The 24,638-nt window shown below is 47.6% G+C and overlaps 2 pseudogenes; both read right to left on the bottom strand.

Moving 5' to 3' along the window:
* The window catches only part of LOC135054514 (zinc finger protein 585A-like), a 101,139-nt pseudogene that overhangs the window by 20,258 nt on the left and 56,243 nt on the right, over positions 1-24,638 (bottom strand).
* On the bottom strand, positions 20,285-20,403 carry LOC134897175 (5S ribosomal RNA; annotated as a pseudogene).

Genomic DNA, 24,638 nt, shown 5'->3' with positions numbered 1-24,638 from the left:
CGGTGGATTTGGCAGCGGCCGAGGAGGACTTCTGCTCTTGGGAGCTTGTTACAGCCGGCGACTTTTTTCCCCTTCCCCTACCTCGTCCTTTTTTTAATTTATTAGACCGAGAGGACTGCATCTGATAAAGAGGCATTTTCTTTTGTTGTGCAGGGACATACATTAGAAAAGATGCCTCCATAGTCCTCTTAGAGTCCACATCACCATTCCATTGATGAATCCATAACGCTCTCCTAGCCGAGATTGCCATGGCATTGGCCCTTGATCCCAAGAGACCAATATCTCTTGCAGCCTCCCTTAGATAGACTGCAGCGTCCCTGATATGACCCAGTGTCAAAAGAATGCTATCCCTTTCCAGGGTGTCCAAGTCAGATGATAAGTTATCTGCCCACTTTTCAACTGCTCTACTCACCCATGCCGATGCTACGGCAGGTCTGAGCAGTGTACCCGTAGTGGCATAAACAGATTTCCTGCTAACGATCCGCAAGATCCTTCAGGGCCGCCGTGTCAGGGGACGGAAGCGCCACATTCTTGGACAGCCGTGCTAGAGCCTTGCCCATATTGGGGGTTGACTCCCACTTATTCCTATCCTCAGAGGGGAACGGGAATGCCATAATATTTCTCCTGGGAATCAGTAACTTTTTTGTCAGGATTTTACCAAGCCTTTTCAAAAAGTGTGTTCAGTTCATGAGAGGGAGGAAACGTTACCGGAGGTTTCTTTCCTTTAAACATACAGACCCTTGTCTCAGGAACAGCAGGGTCTTCCGTGATATGTAACACTTCTTTTATTGCCACAATCATGTACTGAATGCTCTTAGCCAGTTTAGGATTCAACCTGGCATCACCATAGTCGACACTGGAATCCGAATCCGTGTCGGTATCTGTGTCTGCTATTTGGGTAAACGGCCGTTTCTGTGACCCTGAGGGAGTCTGCGTCTCCATGTTTGGTTCTGAGCCTCAGAATTATCCAATCTCTTATTTAAAGCCACATTTGCATTCAAGGCACCGAAACATATTTACCCAATCAGCAGTCGGTGGTGCCAACAGATTCACTCCCCCCACACTGTTCTGTTCCCACACCAGCCTCCTCCTGGGAAGAGACTTCAGCCTCAGACATGTCGACACTCGTAACGACACCACTATCACACCGGCTATAGGGGACAGACCCACAATAAGGCCTATCAGAGAAAACACAGAAGAAGGAGTTTGCCAGCTCACACTTAGCGCCCAACCAGGTCTGAAAGCAAATAATAATGCCCCAGACCTGTCATCGCAGTTTAAATTAATAATAATCAACACCAAAATTTTCTGCGCCCCCCCATTTAGCACCCTATTACTTGTGACAGAAGGGTAGGAGGCCAGGACCAGCGTCTTTGCAGCTCACAGTGGAGAGAAAATGTCGCTGAGTAGAGCTGGAAGGAAAAAGTCCCGCCCCTTCATGGCGCGCTTGTGTCCCTCTATTTTTTTAAATACTGGCGGGGGTCTGTATACAGTGCCTATGCACTGTATACTACTTTTGCCAAGCTTAATTTGAGGTATTATTGCTGCCAAGGGTGCCCCCCCTGCACCCTGCACCCATGTAGTGCCACTTGTGTGTGGGAGCAATGGCGCGCAGCGCGACCGCTGCGTGGTACCTCAGAGACTGAAGTCTTCTGCTGTCTGTAATGAAGTCTTCTTTGCTTCGGTTACTCACCCGGCTTCTTTCTTCAGGCTCTGTGAGGAGGACGACGGTGCGGCTTCGGGAACGAGCAGCTAGGCTATACCAAGTGATCAGACCCTCTGGAGCTAATGGTGTCCAGTAGCCTAAGAAGCAGAGCCTTTAACTAACAGAAGTAGGTCTGCTTCTCTCCCCTCAGTCCCACGAAGCAGGGAGCCTGTTGCCAGCAGTGCTCCCTGAAAACAATAAACCTAATAAAAGTATTTTTTCAGAGAAACTCAGGAGAGCTCCCATGGTGTGTGTCCAGTCTCTCTGGGCACAGAATCTAACTGAGGTCTGGAATAGGGGCATAGAGGGAGGAGCCAGTTCACACCCATTTAAAGTCTTAAAGTGCCCATGTCTCCTGCGGATCCCGTCTATACCCCTTGGTCCTTTTGGAGTCCCCAGCATCCTCTAGGACGTATGAGAAATGAGCCTGAGGTGAGAGACAATGACCTAGGACAGCTGGAGATGTGACCCTTCCCATTTGGATATCAGATATAACTGAAGATCCCTAAAGTAGAACCTTCCGAATTCAACCGCTCTCAGAGGACACAAGTTTTTCCATCAGACACATGCACTGATGGATCAAAGCTGCCTCTTCCACAGGACCAAGTAACTGAAAGCCCGAATGACCTCCATCTTTTCCTGAGACAGAAAGACTCTATTTAGGGAGATGTGGGTCCAAGAGGGTCATCCTCTGCTACAGGACAAGGCTGGACTTTTTGAAGTTGATAATCCAACCATGAAATATTAACACTAGATACATCAGAGGAACACAGGACTGAAGAATCTCTGAGGAAGATCATCTTCATTGAACTAATGTAAGGGAATCAGAGCATCAGAATTAGACTGGTGAGATCTCTTGGCTTGTACCATGCACTAATATCATGTGAGGAGCAGGCCAAGAGGACTAATAGGGGCTGATGCTCCAGAGCCAATGTCTGACTCAAATGTCTTCTGACTCCCCCACTGGGCAGAAACATTTCCCTCATTGGTTTGTACCGACAGAGGAGGGTTTAGGATAAGAGACTGTTATAGTCTCTGAGCAAGGAGGATATGGGACTCTGTTCTGTAATAAGTGTTTATTACTCACCTGTGCTGGTATCTGTAGGGATCTCCTCCTCCTTACACTGCTGATCACCCCTCACATACATCTCTTCTTCTCCCTCTGTATCTTCTGCCTTCATATCAGTCACATACGTCTCTTCTTCTCCCTCTATATCTTCTGCCTTTATATCAGTCACATATGTCTCTTCTTCTCCCTCTATATCTTCTGCCTTTATATCAGTTACATACGTCTCTTCTTCTTCCTCTATATCTTCTGCCTGCCTATCAGTTGCATACGTTTCTTCTTCTCCCACTGTATCTTCAGCCAGATCTTCACTCTAAATAAACCATAAAATAATGTGTGATTTCATTGGGAATAAACAGTATATCATCAGTGTATAAGACATACACAGCTGCTCTACAGATCATATAGTGACAGTCACTTTGGTATATGGGGGAGACCCTAAATCCCACCTACCTGATCCTCCTGTGGGATCCTGTGATTCTCCTCTGTACAATCCTGGGAATACAGAGGACGGGGACATCTCTCTGGGGTATCTCTGTTACTGGGTCCATCTGTAGGAGACACACATTGACTGAGTACAGTGTATATATGTGATTATCAGATGATGTCTATATATAGGAGCCCCCATACCTGCTCTCCCCTGTACAATACATGACAGTCTCCTCTTACCCAGTGATGTGAGGGGCCGGTGATTCTCCATCATCACGTCCATGTACAGACCCCTGTGTTCTTCTATATACTCCCCCTCCTGCATGGAGACATAGACAGTGACATCCTGACACCTTATAGGAACCTGGCACACACAGTGATACAGTCATCACCAAGACACATCCCCTGGTGTTACTGTATAATGTCCCTTTCCCAGCAGTCACCTCTCCAGTCATCACCCAGACACATATCCTGCTGTTACTGTATAATGTCCCATTCCCTGCAGTCACCTCTCCAGTCATCACCCAGACACTTCCCCTGGTGTTACTGTATAATGCCCCATTCCCAGCAGTCACCACTCCAGTCATCACCCAGACACGTTCCCTGGTGTTACTGTATAATGCCCCATTACCAGCAGTCACCTCTCCGGTCACCACCCAGACACATCCCCTGGTGTTACTGTATAATGCCCCATTCCCAGCAGTCACCTCTCCAGTCATCACCCATACACATTCCCTGGTGTTCCTGTATAATGTCCCATTCCCAGCAGTCGCCTCTCCAGTCATCACCCGGACACATCCCCTGGTGTTACTGTATAATGCCCCATTCCCAGCAGTCACCACCCAGACACGTCCCCTGGTGCTACAGTACAATGTCCCATTCCCAGCAGTCACCTCTCCGGTCATCCCCGAGACACATTCCCTGGTGTTACCGTACAATGTCCCATTCCCAGCAGTCACCTCTCCAGTCATCACAAAACACATCCCCTGGTGTTACTGTATAATGTCCCATTCCCAGCAATCACCTCTCCGGTCATCACCGAGACACATCCCCTGGTGTTACTGTATAATGTCCCATTCCCAGCAGTCATCACCCAGACACGTCCCCTGGTGTTACCGTATAATGCCCCATTCCCAGCAGTCACCTCTCCAGTCATCACCAAGACACATCCCCTGGTGTTACTGTATAATGCCCCATTCCCAGCAGTCACCTCTACAGTCAGCAGCTGAATGATCTTGTTGGCGAGTTCCAGAATCTTATGGTCATTGGGTCTCCCATGTATCAGTGAGTGAGGTGGAGACACCGTGATGGGGCTCTGGGTCCTTCTCAGTCCTCCTGACACACGGGCACGGCTGCTGCGTACCTCACTCTCAACGGGTGTCTTCCTCACTACAGTGTAATCCTGTGTATTGGAGGAACCGTTCATTAAAAAGTCAAAATTGAGCTCCCCAGTCATGTACCCACATTATTATTCTAGATATGTCACTGTGACATTCCCAGATCCCCTCACCTCTCCAGTCATGTCCCTGTGTTATTAATTATAGATATAAGTGGTGTCACTGTGACATTCCCAGATCCCCTCAACTCCCCAGTCATGTCCCTGTATTATTACTATAGATATAAGTGATGTCGCTGTGACATTCCCAGATCCCCTCACCTCCCCAGCCATGTCCCTGTGTTATTACTATAGATATAAGTGATGCCACTGTGATGCTCCCAGACCTCCTCACCTCCCCAGTCTTGTCCCTGTATTATTACTAGAGATATAAGTGATGTCACTGTGACACTCCCAGATCGTCACCTCCCCACTAATGTCCCTGTATTATTACTATAGATATAAGTGCTGTCACTGTGATGCTCACAGACCCATTTACCTCCCCAGTCATGTCCCTGTATTATTACTATAGATATAAGTACTGTCACTGTGACGCTCACAGACCCATTTACCTCCCGTCATGTACTTGTATTATTACTACAGATATAAGTGATGTCCCCGTGAAACTCCCAGATCCTCACCTCCCCAGTCATGTCCCTGTATTATTACTATAGATACAAGAGATGTCACTGTGACGCTCCCAGACCACCTCACCTCCCCAGTCTTGTCCCTGTATTATTACTACAGATATAAGTGATGTCACTGTGAAACTCCCAGATCCTCACCTCCCCAGTAATGTCCCTGTATTATTACTATAGATATAAGTGATGTCACTGTGACACTCCCAGATCGTCACCTCCCCAGTAATGTCCCTGTATTATTTCTATAGATATGTGATGTCACTGTGACGCTCGCAGACCTCTTCACCTCCCCAGTCTTGTCCCTGTATTATTACTAGAGATATAAGTGATGTCACCATGAAACTCCCAGATCCTCACCTCCCCAGTCATGTCCCTGTATTATTACTATAGATATAAGTGATGTCACTGTGACACTCCCAGATCCCCTCACCTCCCCAGTCAGAAGGTAGATGATTTCCAGTGTAATATTTATTATCCTGTCAGTCCTGATACTCCAGTCCGTCTCCATCCTCAGTTAATCAGTGAGAATACTGAATGTGTAATGTGTAATATAGACTCTGGTATCTCACAGCTGGAGTGCCTAAGATTAAAAAAAAATTATAGATATTATAAATACCACAAAGAACACATATAGTATAACATGTATATATGTAACTGAGATTAGTAGGGCTACTCTTTCCCTCCTACCATAGAACCCTGGTCAGTGTCTCTCAGACATTCCTCTGACAAACAAACAAGGACACCACAGGCACCTCCTCCTGTATAATAATAATAATATTAATAACAACAACAACAACAACAACATGACACCACAGGCCGTTCCCCTGTATAATAATAATAACAACAACAACAACAACAACAACAACAGGACACCACAGGCTGCTCCACATTTATAATAATAATAATAATAATAATAATAATAATAATAATAATAATAACAACAACAGGACACCACAGACTGCTCCCCCTGTATAATAATAATAACAACAACAGGACACCACAGGCTGTTCCTCCTGTATAATAATAATAATAATAATAGTAACAACAGGACACCACAGGCTGCTCCCACTGTATAATAATAATAATAATAATAATAATAACAGGACACACACAGGCTGTTCCTCCTGTATAATAATAATAATAAACACAACAGGACAACAAAAGCTGCTTCTCCTGTACAATAATAATAATAACAACAACAGGACACCACAGGCTGCTCCCACTGTATAATAATAATAATAATAACAACAACAACAGCAACAACAACAGGACACCACAGGCTGCTCATCCTGTATAATAATAATAACAGGACACCACAGGTCGCTCCTCTCGTATAATATTAATAACTGGGCACCACAGGCTGCTCTTCCTGTATAATGATGATACTACTACTACTAATAACAACAGGACACCACAGGCTGCTTCCCCTGTATAATAATAATAATAATAATAATAATAGGATGACAACATAGGCTGCTCCACCTATGTAATAATAATAATAATAATAATAATAATAATACAACAACAACAGGACACCACAGGCTGCTCCTTCTGTATAATAATAATAATAATAATAATAACAACAAAAACTGGGCACCACAGGCTGCTCCGCCTGTATAATAATAACAACAGGACACCGCAGTGTGCTAATTATGTACAATAATAACAGGACAACACAGGCTGCTCACCCTGTATAATAATAATTAAAAAACAACAGCAGGACATCACAGGCTGCTCCTCCTGTATAATAATAATAATAATAATAATAATAATAATAATAAGACATCACAGGCTGCTCCTTCTGTATAATAATAATAATAATAACAACTGGACACAACAGGCTACTCCTCCTGTATAATATTAATAACAGGACACCACAGGCTGCTCCACCTGTATTATAATAAGATTTTACTTACCGATAAATCTATTTCTCATAGTCCGTAGTGGATGCTGGGGACTCCGTCAGGACCATGGGGATTAGCGGCTCCGCAGGAGACAGGGCACAAAAAGTAAGCTTTTAGGATCACATGGTGTGTACTGGCTCCTCCCCCTATGACCCTCCTCCAAGCCTCAGTTAGGTACTGTGCCCGGACGAGCGTACACAATAAGGAAGGATCTTGAATCCCGGGTAAGACTCATACCAGCCACACCAATCACACCGTATAACTTGTGATTTGAACCCAGTTAACAGTATGATAACAACGAAGGAGCCTCTGAAAAGATGGCCCACAACAATAATAACCCGATTTTTGTAACAATAATTATGTACAAGTAATGCAGACAATCCGCACTTGGGAAGGGCGCCCAGCATCCACTACGGACTATGAGAAATAGATTTATCGGTAAGTAAAATCTTATTTTCTCTAACGTCCTAGTGGATGCTGGGGACTCCGTCAGGACCATGGGGATTATACCAAAGCTCCCAAACGGGCGGGAGAGTGCGGATGACTCTGCAGCACCGAATGAGAGAACTCCAGGTCCTCCTCAGCCAGGGTATCAAATTTGTAGAATTTTACAAACGTGTTCCCCCCTGACCACGTAGCTGCTCGGCAAAGTTGTAAAGCCGAGACCCCTCGGGCAGCCGCCCAAGATGAGCCCACCTTCCTTGTGGAATGGGCATTTACAGATTTTGGCTGTGGCAGGCCTGCCACAGAATGTGCAAGCTGAATTGTACTACAAATCCAATGAGCAATAGTCTGCTTAGAAGCAGGAGCACCCAGCTTTTTGGGTGCATACAATATAAACAGCAAGTCAGACTTTCTGACTCCAGCCGTCCTGGAATTATATATATATATATATATATATATATTTTCAGGGCCCTGACAACGTCTAGCAACTTGGAGTCCTCCAAGTCCCTAGTAGCCGCAGGCACCACAATAGGTTGTTTCAGGTGAAACGCTGACACCACCTTAGGAAGAAACTGGGGACGAGTCCGCAGTTCTGCCCTGTCCGAATGGAAAATCAAATATGGGCTTTTGTAAGACAAAGCCGCCAATTCTAACACTCGCCTGGCCGAGGCCAGGGCCAACAGCATGGTCACTTTCCATGTGAGATATTTCAAATCCACAGATTTGAGCGGTTCAAACCAATATGATTTGAGGAATCCCAACACTACGTTGAGATCCCACGGTGCCACTGGAGGCACAAAAGGGGCTGTATATGCAATACTCCCTTGACAAATGTCTGGACTTCAGGAACTGAAGCCAATTCTTTCTGGAAGAAAATCTACAGGGCCGAAACTTGAACCTTAATGGACCCCAATTTGAGGCTCATAGACACTCCTGTTTGCAGGAAGTGCAGAAATCGACCTAGTTGAAATTTCTTCGTGGGGCCTTCCTGGCCTCACCCACGCAACATATTTTCACCACATGTGGTGATAACGTTGTGCGGTCACCTCCTTCCTGGCTTTGACCAGGGTAGGTATGACCTCTTCCGGAATGCCTTTTCCCTTAGGATCCGGCGTTCAACCGCCATGCCGTCAAACGCAGCCGCGGTAAGTCTTGGAACAGACATGGTACTTGCTGAAGCAAGTCCCTTCTTAGCTCCCGAGGCCATTAGTCCTCTGTGAGCATCTCTTGAAATTCCGGGTACCAAGTCCCTCTTGGCCAATCCGGAGCCACGAGTATAGTTCTTACTCCTCTACGTCTTATAATTCTCAATACCTTGGTTATGAGAAGCAGAGGAGGGAACACATACACCGACTGTTACACCCGCGGTGTTACCAGGACATCCACAGCTATCGCCTGAAGGTCTCGTGACCTGGCGCAATACCTGTCCCGTTTTTTGTTCGGGCGGGATGCCATCATGTCCACCTTTGGTCTTTCCCAACGGTTCACAATCATGCGGAAAACTTCCCGATGAAGTTCCCACTCTTCCGGGTGGAGGTCGTGCCTGCTGAGGAAGTCTGCTTCCCAGTCGTCCACTCCCGGAATGAACACTGCTGACAGTGCTATCACATGATTTTCCGCCTAGCGAAAAATCCTTGCAGTTTTGCCACTGCCCTCCTGCTTCTTGTGCCGCCCTTTCTGTTTACGTGGGCGACTGCCGTGATGTTATCCCACTGGATCAATACCGGCTGACCTTGAAGCAGAGGTCTTGCTAAGTTTAGAGCATTATAAATTTGCTCTTAGCTCCAGTATATTTATGTGGAGAGAATTCTCCAGACTTGATCACACTCCCTGAAAATTTTTTTCCCTGTGTGACTGCTCTCCAGCCTCTCAGGCTGGCCTCCGTGGTCACCAGCACCCAATCCTGAATGCCGAATCTGCGGCCCTCTAGAAGATGAGCACTCTGTAATCACCACAGGAGAGACACCCTTGTCCTTGGATATAGGGTTATCCGCTGATGCATCTGAAGATGCGATCCGGACCATTTGTCCAGCAGATCCCACTGAAGAGTTCTTGCGTGAAATCTGCCGAATGGAATCGCTTCGTAATAAGCCACCATTTTTACCAGGACTCTTGTGCAATGATGCACTGACACTTTTCCTGGTTTTAGGAGGATCCCGATTAGCTCGGATAACTCCCTGGCTTTCTCCTCTGGGAGAAACACCTTTTTCTGGACTGTGTCCAGAATCATCCCTAGGACCAGCAGACGTGTCGTCGGAACAACTGCGGTTTTGGAATATTTAGAGTCCACCCGTGTTGTCGTAGAACTACTTGAGATAGTGCTACTCCGACCTCCAACTGTTCTCTGGACCTTGTTCTTATCAGGAAGTCGTCCATTTTCTTTGAAGACGAATCCTCATTTCGGTCATTACCTTGGTAAGGACCCGGGGTGCCTTGGACAATCCAACGGCATCGTCTGAAACTGATAGTGACAGTTCTGTACCACGAACCTGAGGTACCCTCGGTGAGAAAGGCAAATTTTTGGGACATGGAGGTAAGCATCCCTGATGTCCCGGGACACCATATAGTCCCCTTCTTCCCGGTTCGCTATCACTGCTCTGAGTGACTCCATCTGGATTTGAACTTTTGTAAGTGTTCAAATATTTCAGATTTAGAATAGGTCTCACCTAGCCTTCTGGCTTCAGTACCACCATATAGTGTGGAATAATACCCCTTTCCTTGTTGTAGGAGGGGTACTTTGATTATCACCTGCTGGGAATACAGCTTGTGAATTGTTTTCAATACTGCCTCCCTGTCGGAGGGAGACATTGGTACAGCAGACTACAGGAACCTGCGAGGGGGAAACGTCTCGACATTCCAATCTGTACCCCTTGGATACTACTTGTAGGATCCAGGGGTCCTGTACGGTCCCAGCGTCATGCTGAGAACTTGGTAGAAGCGTTGGAGGGCTTCTGTTCCTGGGAATGGGCTGCCTGCTGCAGTCTTCTTCCCTTTCCTCTATCCCTGGGCAGATATGACTCTTATAGGGACGAAAGGACTGAGGCTGAAAAGACGGTGTCTTTTTCTGCAGAGATGTGACTTAGGGTAAAAAACTGTGGATTTTCCAGCAGTTGCCGTGACCACCAGGTCCCATGGACCGACCCCAAATAACTCCTCCCCTTTATACGGCAATACATCTTTGTGCCGTTTGGAATCTGCATCACCTGACCACTGTCGTGTCCATAAACATCTTCTTGCAGATATGGACATCGCATTTACTCTTGATGCCAGAGTGCAAATATCCCTCTGCGCATCTCGCATATATAGAAATGCATCCTTTAAATGCTCTATAGTCAATAAAATACTGTCCCTGTCAAGGGTATCAATATTTTTAGTCAGGGAATCCGACCAAGCCACCTCAGCTCTGCACATCCAGGCTGAGGCGAACGCTGGTCGCAGTATAACACCAGCATGTGTGTGTATACTTTTTAGGATATTTTCCAGCCTCCTATCAGCTGGCTCCTTAAGTACGGCCCTATCTGTAGATGGTACCGCCACTTGTTCTGATAAGCATGTGAGCGCCTTATCCACCCTAAGGGGTGTTTCCCAACGCGCCCTAACTTCTGGCGGGAAAGGGTATACCGCCAATAATTTTCTATCGGGGGAAACCCACGCATCATCACACACTTCATTTAATTTATCTGATTCAGGAAAAACTACAGGTAGTTTTTTCACATCCCACATAATACCCTTTTTTGTGGTACTTGTAGTATCAGAAATATGTAACACCTCCTTCATTGCCCTTAACGTGTGGCCCTAAAGGAAAATACGTTTGTTTCTTCACCGTCGACACTGAAATCAGTGTCCGTGTCTGGGTCTGTGTCGACCGACTGAGGTAAATGGGCGTTTTACAGCCCCTGACAGTGTTTGAGACGCCTGGGCAGGTACTAATTTGGTCGCCGGCCGTCTCATGTCGTCAACCGGCTTGCAGCGTGTTGACATTATCACGTAATTCCATAAATAAGCCATCCATTCCGGTGTCGACTCCCTAGAGAGTGACATCACCATTACAGGCAATTTGCTCCGCCTCCTCACCAACATTTTCCTCATACATGTCGACACACACGTACCGACATACAGCACACACATAGGGAATGCTCTGATAGAGGACAGGACCCACTAGCCCTTTGGGGAGACAGAGGGAGAGTTTGCCAGCACACACCAAAACGCTATAATTATATAGGGACAACCTTTATATAAGTGTTCCTCCCTTATAGCATTTAATATATATTCATATCGCCAAATCAGTGCCCCCCCTCTCTGTTTTAACCCTGTTTCTGTAGTGCAGTGCAGGGGAGAGCATGGGAGCCTTCCCACCAGCATTTCTGTGAGGGAAAATGGCGCTGTGTGCTGAGGAGAATAGGCCCCGCCCCCTTTTCGGCGGGCTTCTTCTCCGGAGTTTGTGATATCTGGCAGGGGTTAAATACATCCATATAGCCTCAAGGGCTATATGTGATGTATTTTTCGCCATACAGGTATTATACATTGCTGCCCAGGGCGCCCCCCCCCGCGCCCTGCACCCTCCGTGACCGCTGTGTGAAGTGTGCTGACAACAATGGCGCACAGCTGCAGTGCTGTGCGCTACCTGATGAAGACTGAAAGTCTTCTGCCGCCTGGTTCCGGACCTCTTCAATCTTCAGCATCTGCAAGGGGGGTCGGCGGCGCGGCTCCGGGACGAACCCCAGGGCGAGACCTGTGTTTCGACTCCCTCTGGAGCTAATGGTGTCCAGTAGCCTAAGAAGCCAATCCATCCTGCACGCAGGTGAGTTCACTTCTCTCCCCTAAGTCCCTCGATGCAGTGAGCCTGTTGCCAGCAGGACTCACTGAAAATAAAGAACCTAAAAACTTTTTCTAAGCAACTCTTTAAGAGAGCCACCTAGATTGCACCCTGCTCGGACGGGCACAAAAACCTAACTGAGGCTTGGAGGAGGGTCATAGGGGGAGGAGCCAGTACACACCATGTGATCCTAAAAGCTTACTTTTTGTGCCCTGTCTCCTGCGGAGCCGCTAATCCCCATGGTCCTGACGGAGTCCCCAGCATCCACTAGGACGTTAGAGAAAATAATAATAATAATAATAATAATAACAACAGGACACAACAGGCTGCTCCTCCTGTATAATAAAAATAATAACAGGACACTACAGGCTGATCCTCCTATATAATAATAATAACAACAACTGGATACTACAGGCTGCTCCTCCTGTATAATAATAATAATAACAACAATAGGACACTATAGGCTGCTCCTCCTGTATAATATTAACATGACACCACCAGCTGCTCCTCCTGTATAATAATATTGATAATAACAGGACACTACAGGCTGCTCGTCATGTATAATAATAACAATAGGACACCACAGGCTGCTCCTCCAGTATTACAATAATATATAGCACCATTACCTGATGTCTTCTCTCTGCTCCCTCTCACCTAGAGACCCGGATGTTGTTACGGCGCACAGGGGGCGGGGATTAGGCCGGACGTAAGGTGATACGCGTAAGTGAAGTGGAACGCACAAGATGAATGAATGTTGGACCGCACGGATCGGAACTGAGCGGGAACGCGGAAGTAGGGTGGAACGCACAGAGCGGAAGTGGCATGTCCCGGGCTCCGGAGGTGTACCGCTGCAGAGGGCTCTGGCCTGGGGTTCCCAGCTGTGTGTGTGGGGGATGATTAGTGATATAGGGGGCGGTATATGAGTGCAGGACCCCCCTCCCCCGCGGTGACTGCTCTGCATGGTAACCCGTTAGTGACCAGACTTCCTGTTACCATGGTAGTGAGTGTCCCCATAGTGTGTGTATGCTGGGAGGCCTATGGTGGCACCATGCAGCCAGCTACATTGTGTACAGCTGGTGATGTCCCCTGACAGGTAGTGATACCCCTGTTCTGTCTGTGTCATGTGCTCATTGCCCGTGTTACTGTCCTGTGCCCCCGTGTCTTACTGTCCCTCCCCTCCCCCCATTTCTTACTGTCCTGTGCCCTCCTGTGTGTTAGTGCCCTGTGCCCCCCACCTATGTCTTTCTGTCCTGTGCCCCCTGTGTGTTACTGTCCTGTGTCCCCCCGTGTTACAGTCCTGTGCCCCCCCACCCCCCGTGTCTTACTGTCTTGTGCCCTCCTGTGTGTTACTAATTTGTGTCCCCCCCTGTGTGTTACCTTCATGTGCCTCTGTGCCCCCGTGTGTTACTGTCCTTTTCGGCTGTGTACTCCTGTCTGTTACTGTCCTATGCTGCTGTGCACCCCTGTGTGGTATTGTCCTGTGCCCCTTGTGTGTTGCTGTGCTCTGCCTCTGTACCTCTCTGAGTGTTACTGACCTGTGCCCCTTGTGTGTTACTATTCTGTGCCACGGTGCATTTTGTGTGTTACTGTCCAGTGCCTCTGAGTCTCCTGTGTGTTACTGTCCTGTGCTGCAGGACCCCGTTTGTTACTATTCTGTGCCGCTGTGCCCCCTCTTTGTTACTGTCCCGTGCTGCTGCCCCTGTGTGTTACTGACCTGTGCCACTGGGCCCCGTGTGTTACTGTCTTGTGCCGCTGTGCTCTTGTGTGCTGCTGTCCTGTGTCGCTGTGCCCGTGTTACTATCCTGTGTTGCTGTGCCCCTTATGTGTTACTGTACCATGATGCTGTTCCCCCTGTGTGTTACTGTCTCATGCCCCGTGTGTGTTACTGTCTTGTGCAGTTATGTACCCTGTGTATTACAGTCCTGTACCCCTCTGTTACTGTCCTCTGCTGTTGTGCCTCCATTTGTGTTACTGTTGTGTGGTCCCCTATGTGTTACTCTCCTGTGCAGCTATGCCCCCTGTGGATCACTGTCCTGTGCCGCTGTGTCCCGTATGTTACTGTCCTGTGCCGCTGTGCCCTCCTGTGTGTTACTGTCCTGTTACACTTGGTCCCTAGTGTTACTGTCCTGTGCCCCCTGTATGTTACTGTCCTTTTCTGCTGTGCCCTGCTTAGTGTTACTGTCCTGTGCTGCTGTGCCTCCTGTGTGTTACTGTCCTTTGCTGCTGGGCCCCCTGTGTGTTACTGTCCTGTGCTGCTGGGACCCCTGTGTGTTACTGTCCTGTGCTGCTGGGCCCCCTGTGTGTTACTGTCCTGTGCTGCTGGGCCCCCTGTGTGTTACTGTCCTTTGCTGCTGGGCCCCCTGTGTGTTACTGTCCTGTGCTGCTGGGCCCCCTGTGTCTTACTGTCCTGTGCTGCTGGGCCCCCTCTGTCTTACTGTCCTGTGCTGCTGGCCCCCTGTGTGTTACTGTCCTGTGCTGCTGGGCCCCCTGTGTGTTACTGTCCTGTGCTGCTGGGCCCCCTGTGTGTTACTGTCCTGTGCTGCTGGGCCCCCTGTGTCTTACTGTCCTGTGCTGCTGGGCCCCCTCTGTCTTACTGTCCTGTGCTGCTGGCCCCCTGTGTGTTACTGTCCTGTGCTGCTGGTTCCCCTGTGTGTTACTGTCCTTTGCTGCTGGGCCCCTTGTGTTACTGACCTGTGCGTTACTGTCCTGTGCTGCTGGGCCCCCTGTGTTACTGTCCTTTGCTGCTGGGCCCCCTGTGTGTTACTGTCCTGTGCTGCTGGGCCCCCTGTGTGTTACTGTCCTGTGCTGCTGGGCCCCCTGTGTGTTACTGTCCTGTGCTGCTGGGCCCCCTGTGTGTTACTGTCCTGTGCTGCTGGGCCCCGTGTGTTACTGTCCTTTGCTGCTGGCCCCTTGTGTTACTGACCTGTGCCCCCCTGTGTGTTACTGTCCTGTGCTGCTGGCCCCCCTGTGTGTTACTGTCCTTTGCTGCTGGGCCCTTTGTGTTACTGTCCTGTGCCCCCTGTGTGTTACTGTCCTGTGCTGCTGTGCCCCCCTGTGTTACTGTCCTGTGCCCCCTGTGTGTTACTGTCCTGTGCTTCTGGGCCCCCTGTGTGTTACTGTCCTGTGCTGCTGTGCCCCCTGTGTGTTACTGTCCTGTGGTGATGTGCCCCCCTGTGTGTTACTGTCCTGTGCCCCCTGTGTGTTACTGTCCTGTGTCGCTGTAGAATGTAGTGTGCTGGATAATCCTGCACAGGGAAGGGTGGGGTATTTGTACAGGGGCTGCTTAAGGATTAATAAAACAACAAATCTTTTTTATTAGTTATCACTTAGCTCCTGTTGAACATTTAGTACATCCCTCTCATGCAGCTGCTGTTACATCATGCCATGGCGCTGTGACGTGTAGGTGCACACGGTATTAGCCTGTGGGGTGTATGTGCTGTTACTGGCCACGTGAGAGGTGGACGGCTCCGCACAGACCCAGTGATAGTGCTGCCAGGGCTGGTAATCTCACAGGGTCTCTCCTGCAGCCCCAAACACCCCTCAGCCCCCCGGTGTAAGAGTAATATAGCGGAGAGATGTCATCCATATTGACGCCCCACAGTGCACACCTTGACTCCCCTCCATCCAGGTGACATACACATTGTTATAAGTTAATTCCTCTAACGTCCTAAGCGGATGCTGGGGACTCCGTAAGGACCATGGGGAATAGACGGGCTCCGCAGGAGATAGGGCACTCTAGAAAAGAATTAGGTCTACTGGTGTGCACTGGCTCCTCCCTCTATGCCCCTCCTCCAGACCTCAGTTAAGAATCTGTGCCCGAACGAGAAGGGTGCACCTTAGTGAGCTCTACAGAGCTTGCTGAGAGAAAAGTATTTTGATTACGTTTTTTATTTTCAGAGAGCTTCTGCTGGCAACAGACTCTCTGCTACGTGGGACTGAGGGGAGAGAAGCAAACCTTACCAACTGCGGGATAGGTTGCGCTCCTTAGGCTACTGGACACCATTAGCTCCAGAGGGATCGAACACAGGTACTAACCATTGGCGGTCCGATCCCAGAGCCGCGCCGCCGTCCCCCTCGCAGAGCCAGAAGCATGGCGCGGAGTGAAATCGGCGGCAGAAGACTTCCGTCTTCATATAAGGTAGCGCACAGCACTGCAGCTGTGCGCCATTGGTCACACAGCACACCACACACTCCGGTCACTGTAGGGTGCAGGGCGCGGGGGGGGGGGGGGGCGCCCTGGGCAGCAATAAAGTACCTTTTGGCAAAAGTAAGCAGACATACAGGTAGGCACTGTATGTCTGCATGAGCCCCAGCCATTATTCACACAAAATCGCGGGACAGAAAGCCGCCATGAAGGAGGCGGGGCTTCTTCCTCAGCACTCACCAGCGCCATTTTCTCTTCACAGCTCCGCTGGAAGGAAGCTCCCCAGACTCTCCCCTGCAGAATCACGATTGAGGGGTGAAAAAAAGAGGGGGGGGACATAAATTTAGGCGCAAATCATATAATACAGCAGCTACTGGGTAAACACTGAGTTACTGTGTTTTTTCCTGGGTCATATAGCGCTGGGGTGTGTGCTGGCAAACTCTCTCTCTGTCTCTCCAAAGGGCCTTGTGGGGGAGCTGTCTTCAAAAAGAGCTTCCCCTGTGTGTATGGTGTGTCGGTACGCGTGTGTCGACATGTTTGATGTAGAAGGCTCCCATAAGGAGGAGATGGAGATAATGTGTGTAAGAAGGTGTCGCCGTCGACAACGCCGACACTTGTGTGGATATGTGTAAATTAGTGCTGAGATAAAGTTATTGCACAAAGAAGTTTAGGAAACAGACAGAAAATCTACCCAGGTCTGTCCCTATGTCGCAGAGTCTGTCAGAGTCTCTCAATGTTCGCTATCCAAGATAATAGACACTGATATCGACACAGAGTTTGACTCCAGTGTCGACTATGATCATGCAAAATTACAGCCAGATTGGCAGTACAGTATTCAATATATGTTTATTGTAATAAAATGTGCATATCACTGATGACTCATCTGTCCCTGACATGAGGGTACACAGGTGTAAGGGAAAGGAAGCTGAGGTAACTTTCCCTCCTTTCATGAGGAAAAAGAGCAGGAATCTCCAGACAAGACTGCAGCTTCCCACAAAGATTTCTCAGACAGTATCCTTTACCCACTAGGGGCAGGATAAGATGGAAATCTTCCCCTAGGGTGTCACAAAAGGCAGCCCTGATGCTGCAGCTATTCTCAGGGATCCTGCAGATAGCGTGCACATTATGGTACTCTACTCAGACCGGCGATTGGGTCGGCATGGGTTTATAGCGCTGTGGCAGCGTGGACAGGTTCCTTATCAGCAGAAATGATGCTGTCTTAAGAGATATATATATATATATATATATATACATACATGCCCATAGAGACATGAGTATACTGGGTCCTAGTGACAAAGCTATGTCGATTTCTGCTTGACGTGTCCTGTACAATGGACAGACGATGCAGCCTTAAGAGGCATATGGAAGGCTGAGGATTAGGTGGAGATGGTTTATCGGATCGGGTCTCCACGGCTATATCTGGTAATTCTGATATTTGGCCTTATATCCCTGCACGGCCTAGGAAAGCAGGACATTATCAAATGTAGCTTTTCGAATATAGAAACAAGAAAGTCTGAGATGCGTCCTTTCTTGCCAGAGGCGGGGGCAGAGAAAAGTCCTCCCCGGCCTCTACATAATCCACCGTATGTCACTGGGGCTCCACAGGCGGAGCTAGGCCCGGTGGGGGCACGCTTTCGGAAGTGCAGCCGCAAGTGGGTTCACTACCTGTTAGATATTGTGTCTCAGGGATACAAGAAAAATGCCCCCTCACCGACGTCCCTGACAGCTTCCCCTCACAAGAGGGAAACAGTGTGAACTGCATTTCACAAATTGTATATTCAACAGGTGGTGGTCAAGGTTCCCCTCATTCAACAAGGAGGTGATTATTTTTATTTGACCATGTTGTGGTCCCAAAATCAAAAGGTTTGGTCAGACCCATATTGAATTAAAATCCCTGAACATATACCTGAAAATGGGCAAGTTCTAGATGGCATCGCTTAAAGCGGTCATTGTAAGCCTGAAAGGGGGTTCGGGACATAAGGATGAATACCTTCAGGTCTCCATTTACCCACCTCATCAGGCGTACCTAAGTATTGCGGTACGGGATTGTCATTACCAGTTTAGACCAGGGTAATGGCGGAAGTGAGGGTGATCCTGTGGAAGCAAGGTGTCACTATTGTCACGTATTTAGAAGATCTCTACATAGAAGCGAGATCAAAAGAGCAGTTGCTGAACAGCGTATCACTTTCTCGGGAAGTGTAACGGTAACACGACTGAATTCTATATATTCCAAAGCCGCAGTTGGTTCCTACAGCTCATCTGCCCATCCTAGGCATGATCCTAGACACAGGCCAGAAAGGGATGTATCTCCCAATAGAGAGAGCTCAGGAGCTCGTGACACTGGTCAGAAATATATATACACAAAGAAGGTGTTAGTGCATCACTGCACTCGAGTCCTGGGAAAGATGGTGGCATCATAAGAGGCCATTCCCGTCGGCAGGTTCCATGCGAGGACCTTTCAGTGGGACTTTCTGGACAAGCGGTCCGGATCACAGCTTCAGAAGCATCGGTTAATCACCCTATCCCCCAGGGCCAGGGTGTCTCTCATGTGGTGGCTGCAGAGTTCTCACCTTCGCGAGGGCCGCTGATTCGGCATTCGGGACTGGGTCCTGGTGGCCACGGATGCACGCCTCCGAGGGTGGGGGCGGGACAGTAACACAGAGAAGAAATTTCCAAGGTCTGTGGTCAAGTCGTGGGTGTTACAGTCGGTGTATGTATTTTCCCCTCGTCATCTCATACCCAAGGTACTGAGAATCATAAGGAAGAGAGGGGTGAGAACAATACTCATTGTTCCGGATTGGCCAAGAAGAACTTGGTATCCAGATCTGCAAGAGATGCTCACAGAGGACCCATGGCCTCGGCCTCTAAGACAGGCTTGGTTGCAACAGGGGCCCTGTATGTTCCAAGAAGATGGGGCAAATATGTGTGTGAGTGGGTGTCTCCGTCGACGACGCCGACACCTGTTTGGATATGTGCTAAGGTGAATTTATTGCACCTGAGTTTGGAGAACGGACAGGAAATCTACCCATGTCTGTCCTTATGTCGCAGAGATCGTTAGAGTCTCTCAAGGTTCACTATCCAAAATAAGGGATGCTGAGATAGACACGGCGTTTGACTCCAGTGTAGACTACTATAATGTACAGTGTTCAATGTGACGGTTGAACATTATCACCGTATATGGCAAAAAAAATAAATATGTTGCTCGGTGTGAGGCCAGGAATGCTCCTACTGAGGAATTCCAGCTGGGCCGTTTTCCTTCACTTCCTACAATCAGGAGTGTCTTTGGGCCTAAGAATAGGATCCATTAAGGTCCAGATATCAGGCTTAGCCATTTCTTTAAAAAAGAACTGACTTCTTTTCCTGCAGTTCAGACCTTTGTAAGGGAGTGCTGCATATACAGCCCCCGTTTGTGCCTCCAGTGGCACCTTGGGATCTGAACGTGGTAAAGAGGTAAAGAAAAAGTGACCTTTGTTGGGAGCACTCACTCTTGGAAATAGTTATGATTTAGATTATGCGTAATAGTGTAGATATGAGATAATTAAAACGTAACCTTTAATTATTTTAAAGTAAGATAAGAGTACACCAGAAATTGTTAATACTGTGTTTAAAAATATGGTTAAACAATGTAAACCATCGGTTTGAAACTACGACTGTGAATATATAGATGAATAAATAAGGCAAAAAATACGGCAAAAAATACCAAGCCCTCCAGGCATTGATTTCTAAGGTTAGTGCAATAGCTGATGTATTGCCGTCAGAAAACCTACAACACCTGGTATACCTTAGTGGTCAACCACCTAAGTACTGACCAGGCCCAACACCGTATTGCTTCCAAGATCAGACGAGATTGGGCATGTGCGGTGTGGTATGGTAGTAGATTTAAGGTTGATAAGGCAAAAATCTGAACGTGGTGTTGATTTTCTTGAAATCACATTGGTTTGAACCACTAAAATCAGTAGAGTTAAAATATCTCACGTAGAAGGTGGTCATGTTTTTAGCCTTAGCTAGGCGTGTGTCGGAATGGGCGGCTTTGTCACATATAAAGCCCCTATCTGGTTTTTCATATGGACAGGGCAGAATTGCGGATTCGTCAGCAATTTCTGCCGAAGGTAGTGTCATCTTTTCATATGAAACAACCTATTGTGGTGCCTGTAGCTACCAGTGGCTGGGAGAATTCCGAGTTACTAGATGTAGTGCGGGCTTTGAAGAGTTATGTGGCCAGAACGGCTAAGGTCAGGAAAACGGAGTCGCTGTTTATCCTGTATGCATCCAACAAGCTGGGTGCTCCTGCTTCAAAGCAAACTATTGCTCGCTGGATCTGTGACACGATTCATTCTGCGGCTGGGTTGCCGCATCCAAAATCAGTAAAGACCCATTCCACAAGGAAGGTGGGCTCTTCTTGGGCGACTGCCCGAGGGGTCTCGGCATTGCAACTTTGCCGAGCAGCTACTTGGTCGGGTTCAAACAAATTTGCAAAATTCTACAGGTTTGATACCCTAGCTGAGGAGGACCTTGAGTTAGCTCATTCGGTGCTGCAGAGTCATCCGCACTCTCCCGCCCGTTGGGGTGCTTTGGTATAATCCCCATGGTCCTTACGGAGTCCCCAGCATCCACTTAGGACGTTAGAGAAAATAAGATTTTACTCACTGGTAAGTCTATTTCTCGTAGTCCGTAGTGGATGCTGGGCGCCCGTCCCAAGTGCGGACTTCTTATGCAATACTTGTATATAGTTATTGCTTAACAAAGGGTTATGTTATGTTACATCAGGTTGTCTGATGTTTTGTAATTGTTCATACTGTTAACTGGGTTTGGTTATCACAAGTTATATGGTGTGATTGGTGTGGCTGGTATGAGTCTTACCCTGGATTTCAAAATCCTTTCCTTGTAATGTTAGCTCGTCCGGGCACAGTTTCCTTAACTGAGGTCTGGAGGAGGGGCATAGAGGGAGGAGCCAGTGCACACCAGTAGACCTAATTCTTTTCTAGAGTGCACAATCTCCTGCGAAGCCAGTCTATTCCCATTGGTCCTTACGGAGTCCCCAGCATCCACTACGGACAACGAGAAATAGATTTACCGGTGAGTAAAATCTTATTTTTAAAAAATCTCTTCCTCCCAGAGTTCTGCTTTTCCTCATATCAGTCATTTGGCTAAACAGGAGGTGAGGCTAGTGGTGACATAATTAGGCTGTTCCAGGTGTCTCCGTTACTCTTGGTTGTTTTGCCAATTATGACCTCAGTATTCCGGATACTTTATGTGATATAACCATGTGCAGCTTCTGGGCTGATGAGTACAAATTTTCCTCAGTATTTTCTGATAACATGCTGCATGCATCTTGCCATCATTTTTGGCCAAGTTTCCAATGCCTTTGTAGCTCACACATCCCCAAAACATCAGCGATCCACCTCCATGTTTCACAGCAGGAATGGTGTACCTTTCATCAGAGGCCTTGTTGACTCCTCCCCAAATGTAACGTTTGTGGTTGTGACCAAAAAGTTTAATTTTTGGACTCATCACTCCAAATGACTTTGTTCCAGAAGTTTTGAGGCTTGTCTCTGTGCTGTTTGGAGTAAGTGGGATGCTTTGTGGCATTTGTGTAGTAATGGCTTTCTTCTGGCGACTCGACCATGCAGCCAATTTTTCTTCAAATGCCTCCTTATTGTGCATCTTGAAACAACCACACCACTTTTTTTCAGAGAGTCCTGTATTTCAGCTGAAGTTATTTGTGAATTTTTCTTTGCATCCCGAACAATTTTCCTGGCAGTTGTGGCTGAAATTCTTGTTGGTCTACCTGACCGTGATTTGGTTTCCACAGAATCCCTCATTTTCCACTTCTTAATTAGAGTTTGAACACTGCTGATTGGCATTCTCAATTGCTTTGATATCTTTTTATATCCCTTTCCTGTTTTATACAGTTCAATTAACTTTTTCCGCAGATCCTTTGACAATTCTTTTGCTTTCCCCATGACTCAGAATCCAGACACGTCAGTGCAGCACTGGATGAAAGATGCAAGGGTCTTTCAGGAGTCCAGAAACTCACTGACCTTTTATACACACACACACACACACACACACACACACACACACACACACACACACACACACACACACACACACACACACACACACACACACTGATTACAAGCAAACAGATCACAGGTGAGAGGATGGTTACCTTTAGTAGCAATTCAAACCTGTTTGTGTCAACTTGTGTGCATGTTATCAGGCCAAAATCTCCAGGGTATGTAAACTTTTGATCAGGGTCATTTGGGTAGTTTCTGTTGTCATTATGATTTAAAAAAAAAACAGTAAACACAGTTGTTTGACAATAAATGGCTTCACCCAACCACTAACAATGAATGAAAGAAAAGTTTGTGAGTTATCATTCATATTCTCTGACAAATGGCCAGAAAATCACAAATTCTGCTAGGGTATGTAAACTTATGAGCACAACTGTAAATACATTATAATGTCTGGTGCTTGACATGTTTAATTTATGTGTGGTATGAAGTATGTGTCTGTGTGCGTCTTCATGGCGTTTCTCAGTGATTGCGCCTTTTCCTTACGCTACCACCGAGAAGGGCCAATCTGTGTGTAGTTTGTATTGCCTTCTTTTTCCGACTTCGACAAGATTATGTAGAAAAAACCTAAAGAAACCAAAACTGAAAATAAAAAGGTCTGGAGACGTCTCTCTGCACCCGGCTCCCTCAGGCACTAATAACACTGATGTCTTCTGGAAATAAATGATAATATTTTTTAGTGAAGACATAGGCAATAGTCTACTACCTATATAAAAAAATAAGAATTTACTCACCGGTAATTCTATTTCTCGTAGTCCGTAGTGGATGCTGGGAACTCCGTAAGGACCATGGGGAATAGCGGGCTCCGAAGGAGGCTGGGCACTCTAGAAAGATCTTAGACTACCTGGTGTGCACTGGCTCCTCCCACTATGACCCTCCTCCAAGCCTCAGTTAGGTACTGTGCCCGGACGAGCGTACACAATAAGGAAGGATTTTGAATCCCGGGTAAGACTCATACCAGTCACACCAATCACACCGTACAACTCGTGATAGTATACCCAGTTAACAGTATGAAACAACTGAGCCTCTCAACAGATGGCTCAACAATAACCCGATTTAGTTAACAATAACTATGTACAAGTATTGCAGATAAACCGCACTTGGGATGGGCGCCCAGCATCCACTACGGACTACGAGAAATAGAATTACCGGTGAGTAAATTCTTATTTTCTCTGACGTCCTAGTGGATGCTGGGAACTCCGTAAGGACCATGGGGATTATACCAAAGCTCCCAAACGGGCGGGAGAGTGCGGATGACTCTGCAGCACAGAATGAGAGAACTCCAGGTCCTCCTCAGCCAGGGTATCAAATTTATAGAATTTTGCAAACGTGTTTGCCCCTGACCAAGTAGCAGCTCGGCAAAGTTGTAAAGCCGAGACCCCTCGGGCAGCCACCCAAGATGAGCCCACCTTCCTTGTGGAATGGGCATTGACAGATTTTGGCTGTGGCAGGCCTGCCACAGAATGCGCAAGTTGAATTGTACTGGAAATCCAACGAGCAATAGTCTGCTTAGAAGCAGGAGCACCCAACTTGTTGGGTGCATATAGGATAAACAGCGAGTCAGATTTTCTGACTCTAGCCGTCCTGGAAACATATATTTTCAGGGCCCTGACCACGTCTAACAACTTGGAGTCCTCCAAGTCTCTAGTAGCCGCAGGCACCACAATAGGTTGGTTCAGGTGAAACGCTGACACCACCTTAGGAAGAAACTGGGGACGAGTCCTCAATTCTGCCCTATCCATATGGAAAATCAGATAAGGGCTTTTACAAGACAAAGCCGCCAATTCTGATACACGCCTGGCAGAAGCCAAGGCCAATAACATGACCACCTTCCACGTGAGATATTTCAGATCCACGTTTTTTAGTGGTTCAAACCAATGTGATTTTAAGAAACTCAACACCACGTTGAGATCCCAAGGTGCCACCGGGGGCACAAACGGGGGCTGAATATGCAGCACTCCTTTTACAAATGTCTGAACTTCAGGTACTGAAGCTAGTTCTTTTTGAAAGAAAATCGACAGAGCCGAGATCTGTACC

Source organism: Pseudophryne corroboree, chromosome 3 (genome assembly GCF_028390025.1).
Source record: "Pseudophryne corroboree isolate aPseCor3 chromosome 3, aPseCor3.hap2, whole genome shotgun sequence".
NCBI lineage: Eukaryota > Metazoa > Chordata > Amphibia > Anura > Myobatrachidae > Pseudophryne > Pseudophryne corroboree.
Note: the sequence above shows the minus strand (reverse complement) of the source record. Positions and strands in the feature narration are given on the sequence as shown.